The sequence below is a fragment of the Anabrus simplex genome, chromosome 5 (assembly GCF_040414725.1).
Source record: "Anabrus simplex isolate iqAnaSimp1 chromosome 5, ASM4041472v1, whole genome shotgun sequence".
In the NCBI taxonomy this organism is placed as follows: Eukaryota; Metazoa; Arthropoda; class Insecta; order Orthoptera; family Tettigoniidae; genus Anabrus; species Anabrus simplex.
The window spans coordinates 443,853,127-443,875,108 of record NC_090269.1 but is presented as its reverse complement, the minus strand read 5'-3'; the positions used below and the strand labels follow the sequence as shown (position 1 = coordinate 443,875,108).

The following is a 21,982-nucleotide window of genomic DNA, read 5'->3' as shown; positions in this document are numbered from 1 at the left end:
GAATTTGAATATACTTTGGATGGGGTAGTTATCCCGAAAGATGGCAAGTGCAAATACTTAGGTGTAAGATTTGAAAGTAATTTGCACTGGAAGGGTCATGTGGATGACATTGTTGGGAAAGCATACAGATCGTTACATGTCATAATGAGGCTACTTAAAGGATGCAACAAAGAATTAAAAGAGAAAAGTTACCTAAGTATGGTTCGTCCATTATTGGAATATGCAAACTGTGTTTAGGATCCTCACCAAGAATATCTAATAAAAGAAATAGATAGTGTGCAGAGGAAAGCAGCAAGATTTGTAACAGGGGATTTCAGGAGAAAGAGTAGTGTATCAAAAATGTTAAAGGAACTATGGTGGTAAACTTTAAGTCAGAGAAGGGAGAAAACTAGACTTATAGGATTATATAGAGCCTATACAGGAGAAGCAGCATGGGGAGATATCCGTGAGAGGCTTCAGTTGGAAAATAATTATATTGGCAGGACTGACCACAAATATAAAATTAGAAGGAATTTTAGCAGAAGCGAGTGGGGTAAATTTTCATTCATTGGGAAGGGTGTGAAGGAGTAGAACAGTTTACCAGGGGTAGTGTTTGATCCTTTTCCAAAATCTGTACAGATAATCAAGAAGAGAATAAACAACAACAGAGATAATAAATTAAATGTTAGAGGGCATTCGACCAGTGCAGGTTAATATAAATAAAAAATGTGTGTGAATAAATTAATTCCATCCCCTGGCCTAAGGAGTTTGGACAGCCAAAGTAGGGGACTGCCTGTAGGGGTGAAGTACAGTGGGGACTTTGAGGGCCCTGGGCCCGCTACGGTAGCTGTGAAGGCCCTTCAGGAACTCTGAAAAGTGGTGGCAAAATGGGCTCTGGTTAAGACGCAGCAGGTCTTTATGCTACTTAGGTTCCAGAATGGGTAAGAAAAAAAGTGTCTAAATGCAATGTAAATTTTAATCTTATACCAGTTGTAGAGTACCATTTGCAGTAATTCCACATACTGTATATCAGTTGACTATATTTGTAAGTAGTACAGGAGATATCATAAGTAGAATTTTGTAAACAATATAAATTTATTAAGGATGAACTGTGTGTTTAATAGAAAAAATTTTTAGCGTAAATTATATAATATTGTATAATAGGAAAATTATCTTCTCTTGTTAATTTAATATTTAGGCTTGACAATAATGTATTTTAGTGTACCATTTGCCACTGAGGTAGACACCTCATTTGCAAATAAAGAGATTTTGATATTTTTGATATTTTTTGATGAACTTATGGCCCTAACAAAGATGATTATGTTCCTTGTTTCAGTAAAAAGTTGGTAGAACTGGTTTACTACTCCAGCTGATGTAAATACTTCAGTTGCTCTGTGAAATGGACCGGAAAGTTGAGATCAAGGATGAACCGGTCTGGCTTGAAGAAGAAGCAAGTATATCATTTGTAAGTATCCTTCTGGGTTAATTTATAATGACTGGAATTTAATTAATGTTCAGCAATTCTGTGTTAGCAATAAATAATGGAAGGGAAATCTTTTAATATCTTACTTTTAATTAGTGAATATTCAGGGTTATTCTAGGTGATTCAGAACAAGAAACAAACACTCCAAGTTTTAAAAAGCACCTCTACATGTGTTTCATTGTTTTCTCCTTCCATGGCACGACACATCTAGGTGGTAGTGTGGCGTATATCTTGCATGTTGTAACATTGTATGGCATCCTGGATGTCGTTCAGTGTTATTGAAAATTGAGGGCAGTTGTTGGCATTGAAACATTTTATTCATGTCATTTTCTCCAGGGATAGCTTAAACTGTCAAAATAACTCAGATAAAGCACATTTATCATACCCACAGGGCCTGGTTTGATTGCGAGCAAGTTGAAGTACTTTTTACCTGAATCTGAGGGCTGGTTCAAGGACAATTCATTGCCAAGGGCTGAAATGCTGGCCTCCTCTCAATCCCAAGCTCTCATTCATATTGATTTATATCACTAGAGCATGTTTAAACCATACTCTCAATAATCTCGTTTACATTCGTCTTAAGGTTCGGTTGAGTGGTGAATGTTGTTAAATGTGGCTCAGTGTGAGCTATACCATGGATTGACAATTGTGTGACAGGTACACAGGTACTGTTTATCAGAATGGAGTGCAAGATTTGTAGTTCGAATCTGTTTTAACAAATTCATTTCATTTTGTCAGCAGATTTCAACACCATGGAAGAGTACTGCATGGTCCATTATAGCTGAATGTAACATAATTTGAAGGGAAATTGTTCTTCAAAATCCATGACAGTTTCATTTACTCACCTGTACTGGTAATCTGTTTTCCCTCTGTGCAGTTTTATAGTGTTCCACTCATCACAACAAAATGTTGGCACAGAGAGGGAGACATTTATTGCAGCCAATGGCCATTTCACAAAATAAATCATTATTACAGCACTGAGTTAGTGAATTCTTTTTACTGTTTGGACCACATTACTGGTACATGGTAAATGTCATATTTCGCATTGCAGAGCATATGGTTGGTTCTGGCAAACTTCATCATGAAATATCTTGTCACATAAGACTTGGTTCAAATAATTGCCATGTCCAATCTCATGATATCATTGTCAAGATTGGAAATTAGCTGTTGGGATGCAGGTGTAGAGAGCAGAACTAGCTGCAACCTCAGTTCCTGCATATAGTAGGGCTGTGGCATGCTCTCTGCTGGGCTGAGTAGCTCAGACTTGTTATTTAAAGCTTTGCTGTTATGTATTTGTTAAAATTGTTTCTATTTGGACTGATGTTTGCAACACAAAAGGCAAGCAAAAGCACTGTGCAGATATAGCCCCAAAGGCCTGCAATTCACAAGGTGATGTGTGGCCTGCTTGACAATTCCTGTGTGCCAATAATATCGATTTTCTAGACTGGGACCTCTATCTCGCTGCAAGATAGGTTCTTAATTGTTCTTTAGCAGCCTGAGTAGACCTAGATCAGGCCCTGAGATCTATGTACAATTCTTCAAACTTGTAGCGAATTAAACACTAGTGCCTTTGGCTTTTGTGCAGACTTGCTATCCCCAGACTGTGAGACGAGCATGTAGTCCTTTCGAATATGAATAAAAATGTTATAACTTAAATTAATTTTGGTAAAACTTTCTGTAAAGTCAAAGAAAATTCCCAACAACTGATCATTTGTAGAACGAACTTGGACACGGTAGACAATATGGAATGTGGAATATGAAATTCAGTGTATGTTTGCTTGGTGGTCAAATTCATCCGTGGAACACAAGTAATGGCAAGGAACACACATGTGACACAATAGGATGAGGCAACATTCTGTGAGGATGTAGGGATTGTTCTTGTCTTTTTCTGTTGCTCCCTCTTCCTGTGTTGTCCTCTCACTATGTTTATCCTATTGTGTTCTTTTTCATGTTCCTGTATTATAAGTAAACTTGTTTCCTCACCCCGAGGAGGCGAGCTGCACCACGTACCATCCCGCCTGCCGTTCTTAAATCTCTGACAGTACCAGGAGTTAGACCCACTCCTCCGAGGAGGGCAGCTAATAGCGCTAACCACAATGCTACAATTATGACATACAATACTTGTTGATTCATTTCTTTTTTTTTTAGTTTAACATTGAGGCTAAAATACTGAATTTTTTTTGTGGAAGAATGAAATTCATTTTGTCAGCTGATGAGATATGGGCCAGTCTGTTATCTGTTATCCATCTGTGTGTTATGTAGATGTAGACACTAAGGAGGTGCTCTGTGTGGTTACCATCCATCCTTACACATGCTTTAGACCCTCTTGTCAGTGAATCACGAACTCTTGAATTCATACCTGGCTGCGCTCAGATTTGGTCATTTTAATTGAGTTGTATGCTTGAACAAACGTCTATGTTACATTTTTGTGGCATTTGAGATATTCACGGAACAAACATCTATGATGTGTCCTGGATATGTATTTGCAGGTAGTTTGAGCATATCTTAACAGATGGCTATATTATTCTGGAAATTGTGAAGAGAAATGTACTTGAAAAATAATGGAACAGAAGTCGTACCATCCTTTCCCGCGCGAGCGCTCGACAATGTCCCGAATTGAATGCAAGGTAATAAACACATTCTAGTTCGGAGATTGTTCTGGTGTGTTCAGTCTTATACAGCCTTATATTACTGAGTATATTTAGTTACTCATCGACACCATAATCATGCAATCAGACGATAGTAGTGATCGTAATGTACTGTTGTCCCCAAGTAGTATACACAAGTTGACGAAAAACAGATGGAGGAAAAGGAAACGTGACCCTAGTGAGTGGAAGGATCATTATAATTAGGCTAAAACTTTAAAATAACACTATTCACCTCTGCATGTATACATTATATGTGAATGAGTGAGCGCGTGCACTTATAACCTGTTGGTTTCCGGAACAAAAGTCTATGTTACATTCTCTCATGTAGCCATGTCTCGTGATCAACAATCATCTTTATTGCTATTTTTCTCAATATATAGGGAATGTAACATAGACGTTTGTTCGCGCATACTACTCAATTATTAATGCCCCTGTAACATGAAGTTGTGGATAGGTTGGGCTTACACCCATGCATGTAGTGTTCCCATAGCCAGAAATAGAAAGGATTCAGTTCAAGTGAGTGGGGAAACTGTAACTGGTATCTCCTCAACTAATCGTTCACCCATAACATGTTTGGGTTAAATGCTGTTGCACAAGGTACAGAAATTGAAGTATTACCCTTTCGTGTATGAGATACATTTGTGGTCTTTCTACAAGGCAAAAATTCCCCAATAGAGCTGTCAATTCATTGTAGGTATGGAAATTGATGATTCATAGGACCAGTTAATATTCGTGGTAAAACGCATGGTGTTACGAGTCTGTCACCCTTAATTCCTGCCCACACTTTGATACTGAAGCAAATCTAATGGCATATCTCCATGATTGCTCGAGACTTTACATCTGCCTGCACGGATGTGTTCTGGTAAATTAATATGCCATCTCTTGTGAATGCTGCAACTTCAGAAATAAAATGCTGTCTGTGAACTGTGGATCTTCAGAAGCCAGCGGTAGAGCTGTAATCTCGGCATAGTGGTCTGGTGGCTGAAGAGGTTGCACATGTTAGGTAAGAAAATGATAAAGTAACTGATTGTGCAGATCTGACCACTCAAGTGTGTGGTTATCTTCAGTAGCATCAGTTCTTCACGAACTTACTTTTGAAGAATCATGTTTTTTAAAGTCACAACACCTGCTTCTCCATCTCAATTGTGTGGACTGTATGACTCCTACTGGATCCGTTCTCCTTGCTGCGAATGATCCCATGTCTGAAAGTCACCAGAATAGCCTGCTGAATGTTACTACAGAAGGAATGTGGAATTGTGGATGTTGTTCAGCATACATGATACGCCCTGTAGCTAACCCCTAGTGGAATCCTATGTCCACCATTTCCTTCCAGAAATCGTAAGACCCGGTTTCACTATTTAAATAATTCACTCAGCACAAAATCTCCAGTTTTGCTCTGATACATTACTGCACTAGCAGCACAACCTCAACTGAACCAGTACCACAGTCAGTGCACTGCAAACACAACCATCAAAAATAAACGAAGAACTTCAGCAGGAAGACAGTCTACATCACAGGTAAGATGGCCCATATCTCAACAGGTATTCGTTTTGGATATTTAATTATAGGAATTGTTATTCTTGCGTTGACTAATACAACCTTCTGTAGGAGTATGGGACACCTTTTTACATTTTTAATCTTGTTGCATCTTTACTGTATGGTACTTTTTTTAAAAATTTACTTTCCATATTTTTTATAGCCTTCAGCAGATGTAAAAGATGAATTAATCATAGAAGAACACACGGTTGATCAACTTGTACCATGTTTCAAGGAAGAGAACAAGTAAGTACAGTTTATATTTTACACCACTAACACTAGCTCCCTCTGTGTGCAAGTCAGCCTCGGGTTCCCAAGGCCCAGGTAGTTATTTTGTTGAAAGGTGGACACTCTGTGTTGTACAATGTCAGCAAATTTACCTGATCAAATTCATGACAACTCAGCTGCTGATCCTTGAGAAATTTGGTGTACTTTGCTATCCAGTGGAGCTTAGAGTGAGATAGATGAGTAGCCAGCCAGATATCCTGCATGACTGCCTAACACCCAGAGGCTCTGGTCTTGATTTCTGGTCTGGAAGGCCACTCAGCTTAGCTGATAACAGTTAGGGAGCCATCTGACAGAGAGATGGTTGCCCAGGTTGATAAAGCTAATAATAATGGCTGAGAGGATTTAAACCTATTTTCAGCCTATTAGGTCGTGTTACGTACATTTGGAACATGTTGAAGAGATGTTAAGTCCAGAACAAGAATGGCTAACCAGACGCCAGTGGGATGCAAACCCACAACCTCCCAATTTTGCATTGGTTGCTCTACCAATTGAATTATGGTGGCCAAGGTCATCTTTGTTCTGTTTGAAGGCATCTAAGCAACAGGTCTGGCACTAGTGCCATCACACTGTACAGTGTGTTTAAGTCACCCATTGAGGGCCAAGGCAATGAATATTGAATTTTTATGAACGCAACGGGAAAATGAAATGCTCTTACAGTGTGATGGCAATAGTGCTAGACTTGTAGCTTAGATCCTTTCCAGGAGAACCAAGATGGCCTAAACCACCATAATTCAATTGGTAGAGCAACCGAGGTGAAATTGGGAGGTTGTGTGTTCGGATCCCACTGGTGTCCGGGTGGCCATTTTTGTTCTGTAACTAACATCTCTTCGACACATACTAAATTTACGTAACATGACCTAATAGGTTGAAAGTCAATTTCGATTAAAATGCGGTCATGAAAATTCAATATTCACTGAGAAGATTGATTGCACTCACCAGAAATCACCTCATAATGTGCAAGCCTTGAGGCTGAGTAGTGATCGCTTGGTAGGCCAAGGTAGGCCCATAACGCCTGTAGCACTGTGGGATCATGCTTTTAATGTTTGGAAATCCTGTCCAATTTTAACAATGCACTTGAATCATTTGCGATGACATTCATGTGAATATTAGCTAGGCTTTCAACTCAAATGAAGAGACCTTCGCGTGGGGCGGCGTATGTACTAGTTTATATTTTGATCACCCCCTGTAAGGATTTCCATTTTGCAATCTTCTATAAATAGAACAGGAATCTGGCTTGTTTACAGCTCTCTTTCTGAAAATATGTACCATAATACATTGCCCAATTGTAGCTTCTGAAAGCATAAACTTTTCATTAGGTGTCAGTCAGTCTCCTAGCCACAGTTCCAGGTGTAGTAAAGGCCAGTGACAGCAGTGCGATTGCAGAGTTATTGAAAATGATTTGAAGATCAGTGGTGGCAATTATCATGATAGTGAAAAAGAGATTTTAAGTGAATGTGGCAGTTCATCTGGTGAAAGTTATGTGAAATCTTATTGAAAACTCCGTGTGCAAAAGCAAAACATTCTGACTGGGTTATGGGTTAGTAATAGTGATAAGCAGCCAATTATTCATCAATTTAGAGGCTCTCTAGGGGTGTCAGGAGAACTGACAGTCATATATTTAGGCAATTTTGTATCAGAAATGCCTGTGTTTTTGGAGTTTATAGACCCGTTGTTTTTCCACATTGCACAGCAAACATTTATTCGAGCTGCAGAACAATTATTGGACCCATATAGGAAAAGAAAAGAATACATGATGTCAAGTGGTTTGACACTAATGGGGATCACATTAAGGCCTTCTTTGCTCTCTGCATATATCCCAGGTTTGTAAACTTTGAAACCTAACTCCATGGCAGTAGAGCCCTGAAGGTTCTCGGCCTACCAAGTGACAATTGCTCAGGCTGAAGCCCTGCAGATTATGAGGTGTCGTCTGGTCAGTATGACTAATTCTCTGATCCGTTATTCTTGGCTATCTAGACCAGGGCCGCTACCTCACTGTCAGTTAGCTCCTCAATTCTAATTACGTAGACTGAGTGGACCTTGAATTAGCCCTCAGATTCAGGAAAAAGTTCCTGGAATGGCTAGGAGTCCAACCTGGGGCCTCCAGGTAAGAGGCAAGCACGCTACCCCTGCACCGTGGGTGCGGCTTCATAAACTTTGTATATGTAATGGAGCAATCATTAATATATTGAGACCCCAAAATATGTGATGTGCCTCTACATATACACAAATGTTTTGATATTTACTGTACAAAAACTTTGTTCTAATGTCATTGTTGTTGAATACAATTATTTTGAATGCTGCACTGAAAGTTGTGCATGGAAATTCTGGTGTCCGCTCCATTGCTGAGCAAGATGGCAGAAGTGATGCTAAGTATTATGCACAGTATTATTATATTTTTGGTGGTAAAAAATTACAGTACAATACAATACTCCAAAAGTGCTATAATCACTTCAGATAACCCTTCTGTTGGAAAAACTATTTGCCATGGTGGAGTGCTGAAAGCCTGGAGCTGGCAGCCATAGGTTGGTGACAGCTTAGGGATGTAAGCAGTGTTGTCAGACTGCCCATAGCTGATCAGCCACTGTTGTGGTTGGTGCTTGACCTAAGTGAGGACATTGAACTGACGCTGGGTCCTCAACAGTGCACAGTTTGCAGAATTAGAGGAACCGATTATTTGTGCACTGTAATATCTGCTCGCTGAATGGCCATAGAACCTGCGCAAAGCCTTCAGTGTCTGATGTCAGAAAAATAAAGAACGGTTCCGGGACATGGTTATGCTAGCAGTGTGAAATGCTGCCGTTTTCAGGCTCATTCTTTACAGTTAACAGTGATACGCCTAGTAACTTGGTAAATAATTCTATATGTAAATAAACATCTATCACTTTTGCACTGTCAGTGTGCGCAGTATTATGCGACCTGGATGGTTATAAAATATCCACGCATGGCTTGAAAGCCTTGACACGATCATGGTACGTGTCAGTGAGACGCGGTTGTCTGAAGTGTTTCCTCACGTGTTGATATTGTTCTGTAAGGCTCGGTCCCACGGCTGTGCAGGGGGAGTTCTAATTGCAGCCAAGCCAGAAAGTCACCCAACTTGAGTTCATTATGTGGTGACAACAGCAAATGTGGGTAGAAATGTCTTGCAACAAACATAAATTCCTCATTGGATCAATTTATCACGCCTCTGAGTCATCTCCAGAGTTGAATGATGAACTAATCCTCGCACTCTTTAGCTTGTACAAGATGTACAACAAAATTACAATGCTATTTATATTGTTGCTGATTTCATCCTAGAAATTATGTTGTCCAGAAATTCTCCCCCTATTCCAAATAACATCGTTGGCAATAGATTCCTTTCAACTTTCTATGATTTATTCCTTCCTCATTGAATATTTGAAGACATGTGTATTATGCAAACAACATGCTCAACACTTGATCTTTTCCTAAGTAACATATCACAATAAGTCCAATCCCTTAATATTATTCCTGGATTCTGTGACCTTCAGGCAATTCCTACAACACTGACCCTAATGAAACCATCTCTCAAACCCCGTACTAGAACAGCTTTTAATTTTCCTGAACAAACTGGAACAATCTGTGCACTTTACTATCAAACTGCCTCCCTGTTCTAACCTCAAAAATCAGCAGTTATCATAGAATATTGTGTGGCTTCACTGTCACAAATGTGTACAAGCCACCCAAAACACTGGCCTAATTATGTTGTACACACTGCAGAACATTCTACAATTTACGTAGGCAATTTCCACAGTCATCGTAAATTTTGACTGTACTCTGACAAAGATGCAAGTGATAGCATACTTGGAGAATGGGCTAAGGAAAACAATCTTCTTTTAGATTTTGATGCCAAAGATCAAGGTACTTTCAGGTCTGCTGCGGGGGTCAAGGATCCAAATCCTCACGTTGTGTTAGCTGAAATGAAAGTGCTATCCCATGAACATCATGAGAAATGTCTTAGATGTCTATCCTCACAGCGAATACCGACCTATAGGTATTATGGTCCTTGTCATCCGTTGAACACCACACATCCGACAGAACATCCAGAAAGATGACTGGACTGAGTTTTCTGTGTTACTTGATCAGTGTATTCACTGGAACCCTCTGTTACATGAGAACTACCAAAACTTCATTGGTGCAGTTACATCAACAGCTAAAGGATGTATGCCATGAGAATACTGTAAAAAATATATTCCGGGATTGAAACCATTCACGACATCGTTAGGAGCATGTTGTCATGTCCTGTGAATATAATATGCCATTTTCTGTGCCATTCTATGATAAATAGTGCATAAATAACATATTTTTCCTAGTACAGGGCGCAAGTATCTCTCTGCTGGCTGGCAGAACTATGGTCTCATTATGCGCACATAGAGAAAACAGGGCTTGTTCCAGCCAAGACTTGAAAAACGCTCTCTTTTTGTGGGAGAGGGAAGAAGGCACACTGCACGTGATTAGAGATTCAGGTCATAGGGAAGTGCTTATTCGGTTGTGTCAACCCGTGAAACAGCAACTCTCTATGATTTTCCCTGCAAATCCACTGATACCATCCTACAGCCTTCAGTTGTTATTGATAGTGATAATAATAAAAGAAATTCTGAAATACATGATGAATATTTATGAATAAGGACTCATGTGAATTAGGGAATTTTATATTTTATACTGATTCATGATACCAAGATGTGTTCTACATAATTAATGTATCATTAACTACACATTGTATAAGGGTGCAGCAAATTGCAAACAGATGTCGAGGATCTGACCGTAAAATAGAAAGCCAGGAATCCCCATGGCATCGCATCTCTAACAGAAAATTATCTGGTGGTGCTTTAGAGATTGTGAATAAACATACAGTGCAATCAGAATGAAATTTGATCAGTGGAAAAAACAATATTTGAGCTATCATTTGATACTTGAACTGGCGTTGAGAAGCCAGTGTTAGCAGACCAATATTTGGGAACTAGGCATGGTTTACCCCTCCCAGCAGTGCCAGGCCACTTTGTGTGTAAAAGAAAGGAGCTTTTAAAGCCATTTATGAAGTCCTTATTTGGTGTTTGCTAAGTCTTATATGCGTTTTCGTTCAGTGCAGTCTTATGCATTGTATTCATTATAGTGTTCGGTGTGCAGATATTTGTGCCCAGTGATCCATGAAGCACAGTGTTAATTATCAACCGGTGTAAATTAATTATTCAAATGCTACTGAGTTATGAATTATTCACTCATTGTGAGGTTTTAATGTGATATGAGAAAACTATATAGGCTCAGTGTAATGAGCACTATTCGCTTATATTGAGCCGTGTAGCAGTCGGCGATGTTTATTATGTATAGACTGATATATACATAATGTAATTAAGTGTAGGGTCAGACAAAGAAAGTGAAGTGCCCTAAATACGTATAACATCACGATAGCAGAGTAGGGAAGTAAACGTAATAAAAGAAATAGCAGCTTATGTGTGATAATAAATATTGAATGGGCAGCGTCTGCTGAATACCATAGAAGCACAGTGAATAACATGTCCCATGTGTAATAGTGCCATGAATTAGGCGAATTTAAGATCATTAACACGCAGAGTGTTACACTAATTAAACTTTGTGTATCCAGAGACAGTGTTCAGGTGAATGTGTCATGTGTCAGTACCTAGCTGATTGTTAGTAATTGTGATGTGCAAATGAGAGGAAATAGGTAACGAGATGCAGGACAATATCGTTAGTGGGCTAGTACACTCGAGCCTATGAGTGATACTAGTCACATTGAGGTATAGCATGTGGCATATAATTAACATCGCTGTAACAGAATAACCTCCGCATTTACATATATGAACGATCAAGATCGTCAGGTCCAGGAGGAATCTACAAGCTGTTTGCTTGAGTTCCATTACAGCTCATCAGAGAACTTCTAGACCATCCGACATGAGGTAAAGATCCAGACAGCATGAACGTGACCTAGAGGCAGACGAACCCAGAATTCCACGCTACTGAAGACATCATGTTGGCAGCTTAAGTTACTATGGATATACCTGCCTGAGGATGACTGATCACAATGCTGAAGCAATAAGTACATTTTCCAAACATCTTGACGTGAACATTACACCATCCCTTATCTGTAAATAGATACATTTATGCATGTAAATAAATTATAGTGTAGGTAACTGTCTCAAGCTGTTTCAAAGGGATTGTAGTTTCTTAATTTATTATTTTATTGGGAATTGTTCTTCTATGGTTGGGGAAAAAACCCTACAACCTGTTTTCCAGTCTTTGACCGGGTCAGGGATGTAATGAATGAATCGGATATAGGCTGTTATTACGATGGGGTCGCCACTCCCAAAGTGATTTAAATTAATGAGTGATAGATGCTATGAAATGAGAATGGAGAGTGTTGCTGGAATGAAAGATGACAACGGAAAACCGGAGTACCCGGAGAAATACCTGCCCCGCCTCTGCTTTGTCCAGCACAAATATCACATGGAGTGATCGGGATTTGAACCACAGCATCCAGCGGTGAGAGACCAACGCGCTGCTGTCTGAGTCACGGAGGCTCCTCCTATGGTTGGGAGACCGGTCATTTAAGTTGACAACAGGAAAAACTAATGCAGGACGTAGTTATCAGATCCCAGAATTGATTAATTGTGAAGTATCATAATGAGAGGATCTAGTTTTCATTAGATTGTTTCCAGCTACCATCGGTTCAAAAGTTAATATGAGTCATCAGATGATTCTTAAATTTTTTCTTTTATACTTCACACATAATTCAGGAGATTCCCCATTCTATAGTTTTAGGGCTGCTGAACAAGATTTTGGAGACACGACAGGCTTGTGCAGACCATGAGTTATTTAGATCGCGTGTATTACAGTTAATTTAAATTTCCCGAAGGATAGAGTTTCCTATATAAATATGCACGTGTTTCAGATAACGGGATGAGAACGGGAGTCATCTCACATGGCAAAGTCCGGGAGGCTGAATCATTAATAGAAATGCGAGTCTCCCAAGTTAAATACAAAGCATTATACCCCACCAGGGATAATGGTAAAGAGGCTGAATAAAAGCCAGATATGAGGCCGATAGAAGCCGGATGATTAAAAGAAGACAGATATTCTTCTGTGAGTATAATAATAATAGCAGTAATGGAAACTGCCGTTGTGTTCAGGGAATGAAAGTAAAAGTGGCCACCAATAGGGAGCATCACGGAGGATTTATGGCCTCTTGTCTGAAGAAGGGACGACTGGAGGAAGTTTGCCTTACCACTACTTGGGGCATTAGGAGAGCTGTTCTTTCTGTTTGACCATGATGTAACATTCACATCCAAAGTCATATATTGCCACTGCTGTTAGAGAATCAATATTTCATGAGATGAAAAAATTCCTCCCTATTTTTCTCTTTACGGTATTTAATTACATCGATATAGGGAATTTCAGGAAATGCACCCTGGATGTCTGAGGAGTGTGGGTTTGATCCCATGGTCACTGTATTGATCACGGTTGGATCATACCTTCCATACGCCTTTGTAATGGTAAAATGTTGTATTCCCTGTGTTTCTCTTTTAGATGATTGTTATTATTCATGTTTTACATTGTGTTTTGATAGTTTTTGTTGAATGTGTTGTTCCACAGGAAACACCATTGTTTGGAATATGTCTTGTCAAATAGTGTTTATTAATATCCTGGTGAAACAAGTGTTGTGCAACAGTTTAGTAATTTGTAAATATATTGAGATATGATTTAATAGGCAAATGTTGTGATATGACTTTCACGTGTCTTGGAAGTATGCTTATTATAGCTTTATTTAACGCCTCAACCAGGATGATGATGATATGACACCATGAACTATAAATTTGTGAAATGTAAAACCATGATACAAGAATAATGAATAGTTGCAAGATGTGCCTTTCTATTGTGTGTACTTGTTCATTAATCAATGTGTAATTATATAATGAGTGTAGACGAATGTTAATTAATTAGAAGAGGGATGCCTCTTCGACATTGTAAGATTATGAAGTGCAAATTGCAACTCAGTCATAGACTGGAAGACAATTGGGTCACAAACCTTACATCTAATATACATTTTTCCAATATAATTTTTATGGCATATCTTCTTGTATCAAATTTAACATGTGTTTTCTAAGTTCATTAAAGATTGTATTTTAAAAGTATGGAACACCATTCTTCTTATTTGTAGTGAAGTCGTATTCCTCTTATATTTACGTTCCCCTACTATATAGATATTTAATTTAGTGCCCATTTATCCGAACAGACCATCGACCCATTTGCTCTCGAGCTTAGTCGTAGATACTACGAAGTAGGGCTGATGGGATTTCAATCCCGGCGTTGTTTGCGAAGGTCTCTTCTAACATATTCCATTCAGCCATCATGTTTATGTTTTAAAATGATTAACTATGCACTGGAGCAGTGAAAGTGAAATACTGTACCAACCCTTCCATTGGAGTGGTTACCCTGACACATCGTTGCATCTTTTGTCAAGTTTTGACTTGTCTTGGAGGCAAAAATGGACAGACAGAGTTGAAAAATGGGCATTACCCTCTTCAACAGATGGAGTCATCTTATAGGACTCGGAAGAAGTTCTAGCTTGTTGATACGGGCTTAACACTAGGTCATCAGCAGGGAAGAAGTCCACCAGTATGCAGAAAACATTCTGAATTGACACCGTACCAAATTGCTTCTCACACCATTAATGTAATTTGAGTATCTTCTGACAAGAAGCATACCAGGCACATTCGACAACAGCTACACAACTTAGAAATTACTCCATCTCCAACATCAGATTCTGCATGTTCCTTCACATTTTCATACATTGACTCTAAACGCTCCTGGATTCAATTTCTGATTCATGTACAAGTCAGTGCTAAAGAATAGCAAAATTCTTTACCAACATCCTGTTTGCTGGTAATTAAAAAAGTGAAGATCATTCATATTTTGAAACCTAACAAACCAAACAACTAGGCCAAATGCTGTCACCCCTTAGTCCTTCTTACCTATTCCTATGAGCTCTGTGAAAGACTCATCTATAACAGAATGAATAACACTGTCCTAGAGCATATTCCAACTGATGAGACAGGCTCCAGACCACAATACAGTACATTTTCTGTGATCAAGTGGTATATCTTACATCTTGAAAACATCTGTGGTGTTGGCATTTCTCCTGCCTTCGATGCTGTTTGGGCTTTATGACATTCTGAGTGGTTGGAATTTCCAATTGATTGTTGGAAGCAAGATAAGTCAGGAGAGGAAGTTTATGGATGAATTGCCCCTATGATCAGTTCTTTCACCATTTCTGTTCCACTTGTACATATCTGACCTTCCTGACACTGGCCAGGAAATTCTCCTGAGCCAACAATCTGGCTCTAGCCATACGACAAAAGCAACTGGAAGAGGCAGAAAATTTGCTGACCAATGACTTACTGGAATCTTCAACCCAGTGTGAATGGAACATAGGTGTCTTGCTTTCATTTAATTAATAATATGGCAAATGTAAAACTCAGCAGCAGTTTCAGCAGCAGAGTCCTTTGTCATAATTGGAACCCAAAGTACAGTTTCAGAGAGTGAGGACTCATATCAACGTTCTTCATAAATTATGTGGAACTACCTGGGAAACTTCAGCAACCACCCTTCAACCTTGGGTTTGGTTTTTTCCAGTGCAGAGTATTATACACCTGTTTGGTTGAACAGTCATTATATAAAGCTTGTTGACACCCAGCTGAACACTACCGTGTGCTATCCAGTCACTCCAGTTCACTGTTGATGAATATAATGCCACCTGATTTGTGCAGATGTGCTGTCCTAATAAATGAATTCCAATGGGTCTTGTGAACTCCCACATAGAAACCTGCCACTTTTACATTTTCAGAGGCTACAGTCACATCATCCACCACTGCATGATGGTGCTGATATGGTTGCCAGGTGTTTTTCATCTCTTGAATTATGAAATGTTTGATGAAAAGTAGCATGAAAAGTGCACACGCATTAAGTTCTTGTCAGGTGCTAAATTTGCAAGTGTATTTCAGCTACCTTCCAAGACCTGGACTTCCCTGAATGGATTCAAAATGGGCCATGGCAGGTGCAGATATGCATTACACCAATGGAACAAGCTGCCTGCTCCAGGCTGTGCATGTGGAGCTCTGTGCCAAACCATTCACAACATTGTCTTCGACTGCAGGGATTGGGCCTATCATGGAAGTGAAGAAGACTTGGTTGTGGCAACTCCAGAGGCTGTGCTATGATTTTGGGGACTATGAAGCACATGTAACCTTGCTCAGTTCATATATTTGTAGGCATTTCTTGTTGATAAACTTATACCAGTAGTATGATCTGTGCTGAATCAGATCTCTGGTCATCTCCCAGCTTCAAGAATTGATTGTAGCAATTCAAACTTTCCTCAGAGTATTTTTCAAGCTGATTGTCAGTTCAGTCATCTGATGTGGCATGAAAGAAGTGTGGATACAAGACAGACATCTGCTTGTAGATGGCACCAACATTAACATTCCTAGATTATTATTGCAAAAGCAAAGTTGAAAAGTTTAAATTTTAAATGGGATAAGTAGGAAAAACAATGCTTATTGTAATTATTGTTATAGAGTTCTTAAGAATATGTGAATGTTTGTGAAAGTACCAGCAAGTGATGGTCTACTGTCTCATTCTCAAGCAAGTTGAGATAAGTCGCCTTCTTTATATACCATGTATTCACTAATGACCTACCTGTTAGAATGCTCATTATTGAGCTAAACATTTCTTGGATATGACCTTAGCAGTGGCAGTATCAACTATCTCTCCTGCCTGGGCTCTCCCTTTTCAGCTAGTACTCTCGTGAAACAAGCATTTTCATTCTCTTAACTCAGCCTGCAGTGTGGTTATGTAAATTCCCTTTGTCTTCCACGCATCATGTTGAAATTCTAGCACTAAATGAAAATTCTGTATAATTCTGAAACCTTGCTGACTTCTAGCAGGTGGTGGTGGTGGTGGTGGTGGTGGTGGTGGTAATTATTGCTTTAAGAGGATGTACAACTACAATCCTTCATGTTTGAAATTGACCGATGTGATCTAAAACATTCTGTTTGGTCAGATGAAAGGCATGGAGGCCGGGCAGCGATTTGTTGTAGAAATGATCTAAGGAGCCAAGTTTTATGTACGTCATCCCAGGATGTTCGAACACATCTGGAATTCAAATTTGTTGAAGTAAATATTAATTGGCAAAAAGTGGTGATTTCACTAATAATTAAACTGCCTGGTTTAAGAATTCTGAACATGCTGTGTTTCCAGGCCATATATGAGCACATAACTTTAACCTGCTTAATATGACCCATGGCAGTAATCAATTTGCAGTAATGTAATTATTCTCATGGTACAACCTACCAATTACATGTATCCAACTAACCATTCATCACACACACTTATCAAAGTCAGTAAAACAAAAACCCAGGTGAAGTAATAACCCATGAGCTAATCAGTGTGCCATCCATTCTGACCAATGACCTTATATATTTATTGTTTTCTCTGTAAGTACCAAAGTACAAACTTAACTACACAACTATCAGAAATGTGAAGCACATTAACTTGGACTACTTTCATTATGACAGTTATCAACTACCACAGGACAGTATACCATATCTAAATGAAATTTTATTTAATACAATGGTAAATGTCTTAATATGATCGATATGCTCTTAAACAATGGATAAAAATTTCCCACATTTCTTGACCTTGGTTAGATGATGAAACCAAGACAGTGTGACTTATTACTTCAATATTATAAACAAACACTGCATGTCACACATTTTGGATCTTATTGCATCATAAGAATTGCACAAAACTATTGATTAGAAGTAAAAGATATGGATATTTCCATAATTTAGCTAACAATTTAAATTCTAATTTCACTTGGGATGAACTTCATGCCCTGAGAATAGGAAACATCTACAGTGACAGACAAATCCTGTCAAACCAGTTCCCAAACTGAACAATAAATATTCAGTCTATCCCACTTAACTGCACAGACTCACTGCCCTCCCCTACTTCCCATACACCATTCACATTTAACTCTCTCACAGATAGTCATGTTAACACAGATTGTTCGCTGGAAAGCAGCCACTGTACATTTCTTCCAAATCCACCTTTTTTCCATTTCGAGTTCCTTGATATTTCTGTGTACCATGTAAAGATAATAGACTGTTTGTGGTGACCAGCACCAGATGATGGAATTCCTTGCCAGTTCATATTACAGAAACTAGCTCATTTTCAAGATGTGCAGTTGCATATCGAGGTTACCTGCTGAGGATTTAAGTCCACTAGGGAGCGCTTATGAGTAGTTCTTTTTGGATGCTTGTTATCGTTCCCAGTACCTCTTGAGTCCTACTATTCGTTTTTCATTTTTTCCTGTGAAAGATGTTTGCGAGGTTTAACAGCTTTTGGTAGAGGAGACCACGAGCAGTCTGAGGCATCAGTATCAGGGCCCAGCAGATGCTAACAATGAAGGGCACACAACTGTTGTCGCCGACGAGACAAATTTATTTATGCTTCAGAACATCAGAAACGAAATTTGGTGCAATTTGCAAAGAAAGGAGTAGAAGGTGAATAGCTCTTTGATGAAAATCTTCTTGTTGAAGAGTTTGTAGCTCTTGTGGTAGATGAAGAATTCACCAATTAAGATGATATTGAGAGTGATTTTGGGGATGATCAATATAGAAAATAAGATGACTTCAGCATTATGTGACAGTCGCTTCCCGTGTTATCTGTCACCACAAAAGAAGAATGGATCAACATTTCCTGAAGGTTACTTAGCTGATGTTTACAAAACTGGACAAAGTCGCCAAGAGGATATGATCCTCTACAATGCTGCCCTCCTGGAATATCCCTCGGGTCACATTCACTAACGTAATGGCACAATAGGACAAATAAAAATCAAGACATTTTTGCAAAACTTCGAAAAGGCGTTGAAATTACACAGCGGAAACAGTAAATTGCTACAAGAAGGAATAAATAACGAGGTACGTGATCAGTTCATTGCAGTGCGAAAACAACATGGAATTGTACACTACCGAACGCAATGTCTTCAAATTATAAATTGATGCAAACAACACCTTAACATTCAAAGCTTCCAAATCATGGCTGCAGCAGCTCAAGAGAAAAACGTTTCTTGCCAGATCACGCATGAATTTGGAAGCAGATCTGTTGGTGATGCTGCTGATGAATTTGTTAGGAAGTAAGGCGTGTCATGGATAAGTATAATTCTACACCAAAGCAGATAATTAATGCAGATCAGTTAAGATTTTGTTAAGAGTTACAGTACGTTGCGGGAGAACTCTTGCCGTTAAGGGAGCAAAGACGATTTATGGTACCGTGGGCTCATTTGCAGCATCCACCCTTTCATACATGATAATACCTGCTATGTTAATGGATGGCACCCTTCTTCCACACATGTATGTTCTTGTCTCCGAACCCAGTGGTAAGTTTCAATCAAGCGTGACACTTGAATTACCCAGTGTGAAAGCATACACTATCAAATCACCAAACATGACAAAACTGGATTTGAATTCGTGGAACAAGTGTTATGGCCGGATTTGCGTGCCGGCAGAAATAGAATTCTTATCTTGGTTGATTCTTGGACAGGAAATACAATGAGACAGTTCCAGAAGATGTTGAATTTCACAAGAAACTGATCTCTGCAAAATGTACTGGGTTGGTGTAACCAGCGGATGTTTTTTCCGTTCATTTAAAATTATGGTGCGGTTCATCACAAATATAATAGAGTTATCGTGTACAGTTAATTTTGTGGCAGCCTTCATTCGGTGTGCTCACTGTGAAAGATGGTTAAGTCTAGAGCACGGATTACTTATCGACTTTCATGTTTACTGCACTTGAACCGCCATGGGTGCGTGGAGTGTTTCATTTCCAATATTTAAATGTTACTGAATGTGTTTGCTAGCCAATCTACAATATTCAGCGGCATTCGGATTAACCTGAACGGGGATCCCCGTCTTTATATTATTCATAGTCTATATTTGGCAGCTCGTAGCTCCTATGTTTCTTGTCCATAGCAGGTGTAATTTGCCTGGTATCCATATTTCGATATTTTGTATGCGACACTGTGGTGCATTTCAATGTCCTGTTGTCCCGAATTGTGGTTTAAGCCTTGATTTTCGTGCTCCTTTTAGCTGTAGTCTCAAAGGGTCACTAGTAAGAATATTCATGGATATGAGAGCTTACATTTGGATTCAAATATTTCAGGATATCAGAACATTTTAATAAAACACTTAAGCCTAAGCCATATTGTTTGTCGCCATCGTAACGTCTAGGATAGCGTTATCTGAAAATGATGTGAAAGGGTCAAAAGTTAGGTAAATAGCCGTCATCCACTTGTTATCTTAAAGTTTCTCCAAGAAGTCATCAGGATTAGTGGTTTCCATGTTGCATATGGCCTTTGTTAAAGAAAGCAGTTTTTTTTTGCTATTTGTTTTACGTCGCACCGACACAAACATGTCTTATGGCGACGATGGGATAGGAAAGCCCTAGGAATGGGAAGGAAGCGGTCGTGGCCTTAATTAAGGTACAGCCCCAGCATTTGCCTGGTGTGAAATTGGGAAACCACGAAAAACCATCTTCAGGGCTGCTGACAGTGGGGTTCGAACCCACTATCTCGAAGAAAGCAGTTAAGACGTAGACTGATGTAATACATTGTAGTGAGTATGAACTTATTTGTATAGTCTTACTGTCCTATATTTAAGGCAGCTCTGTTTGATTGCACATGAATGGTATGCAATTAGATATGACAAAATTGTGACATAATAAAATACTACGCTTGTATGATAACACTGTACAAGTACAATGCGTACATTCATGAGTACCGATAACGTACGTCAGTTTCTTTTCCGTAGGAATCTCTATAGCACCATATATAGTAAATCTCATTACGAACTTACAAGGTAAACTGTACACACACATTCACGCTAATGCTAATAATTTTAATCTAAATAACGTGGAACGATTTGCAAATCTACTTTCATTCACGAGTACATACATTTCCTTTCCCTAGCATACAGCAGGACATTCAACAGCAACATACAGAAGATTATTCTCACTTCTACAGCACATTCCGTCTCTCCTTGCTTTTTGGCTTAGCGATTGTCACTTGTCTCCTAGTCCAGCTGAGGGAGTTATTACTACTCCTTGACACGTAATAATGCTCCTTCCTTAAGACTGTTCCGTCCCGGATCAGTTCGCAACCAGTTGTCGATTCCCCGTTATTCAAGGAATTTGCTCCTTCGTATGGTGCTAACCGATTGAAAGGCACTGCATTTGGATTTCCCCTGGAAAGTCTAAGAATACGATATACACAGTCTTTAACACCTCGTACGGTCCCTCCTATGAACATTGGCAGACCTCGCCACCTCTGTGGATTACAGAGCCACACCAAATCCTTAACTTCGAATCCATCTTCTTCAGCCCGCGCGTCGTAGGCTTGTTTTATTCGGCCACTAGCAGCTTCTGTGTTTCTTCGATCGAGGCCGTGAATCTCACCCATTCCTTCTCTCCAACACCTCACGTAGTCATCCCCAGCCATCTGCTGCTCGCCGGGTCTACTGCTGAACTTCAGTTCGCAGGGACAACTCCGTTCCCTCCTGAAGAGAACACAGATTGGAGTCTATTCTGTCATTTCATGGATCTAAGATCGATGTGCCATTAAACTTTAGAAAACTGCTTTCCAATCGTCCTGTTCATCCGTTTAGATGTGTTGGCAAATCCTGTACGAAACATCGGTCGTAGGAGCATAGTGCTAAGATCTGTGGAGCAGGCACGTATCTTCTTTGGATCTACGATCACACCGTCTTTGGAAACGACGCACCCGAAATAACCTACCATTTTCCGGAAGAGCTAGCATTCAGCTTCAGGCTGGCTCCCTGCAGTCGCTTAAAGACTTTCTCCAGGTTTTACCTAATGCAGTGACGTCATCAAAGTAAACGAGGCAGGTTTTCTACGACAGACCTCAGAGTACTGTTTCCATCAGTCTTCTAAACTTAGCAGATGCATTGCA

At 39.4% G+C, this 21,982-nt stretch overlaps 1 long non-coding RNA gene across 1 annotated transcript; it reads left to right on the top strand.

Annotated features, from left to right (window-relative positions):
• Window positions 1-1,372: 1,372 nt before the first annotated feature.
• LOC137501073 (uncharacterized) lies at window positions 1,373-16,431 on the top strand. The gene is made up of 3 exons (XR_011018333.1): window positions 1,373-1,444; window positions 5,807-5,889; window positions 15,963-16,431. It is a non-coding gene; the product is annotated as an uncharacterized lncRNA (long non-coding RNA).
• The last annotated feature ends 5,551 nt before the right edge of the window (window positions 16,432-21,982 follow it).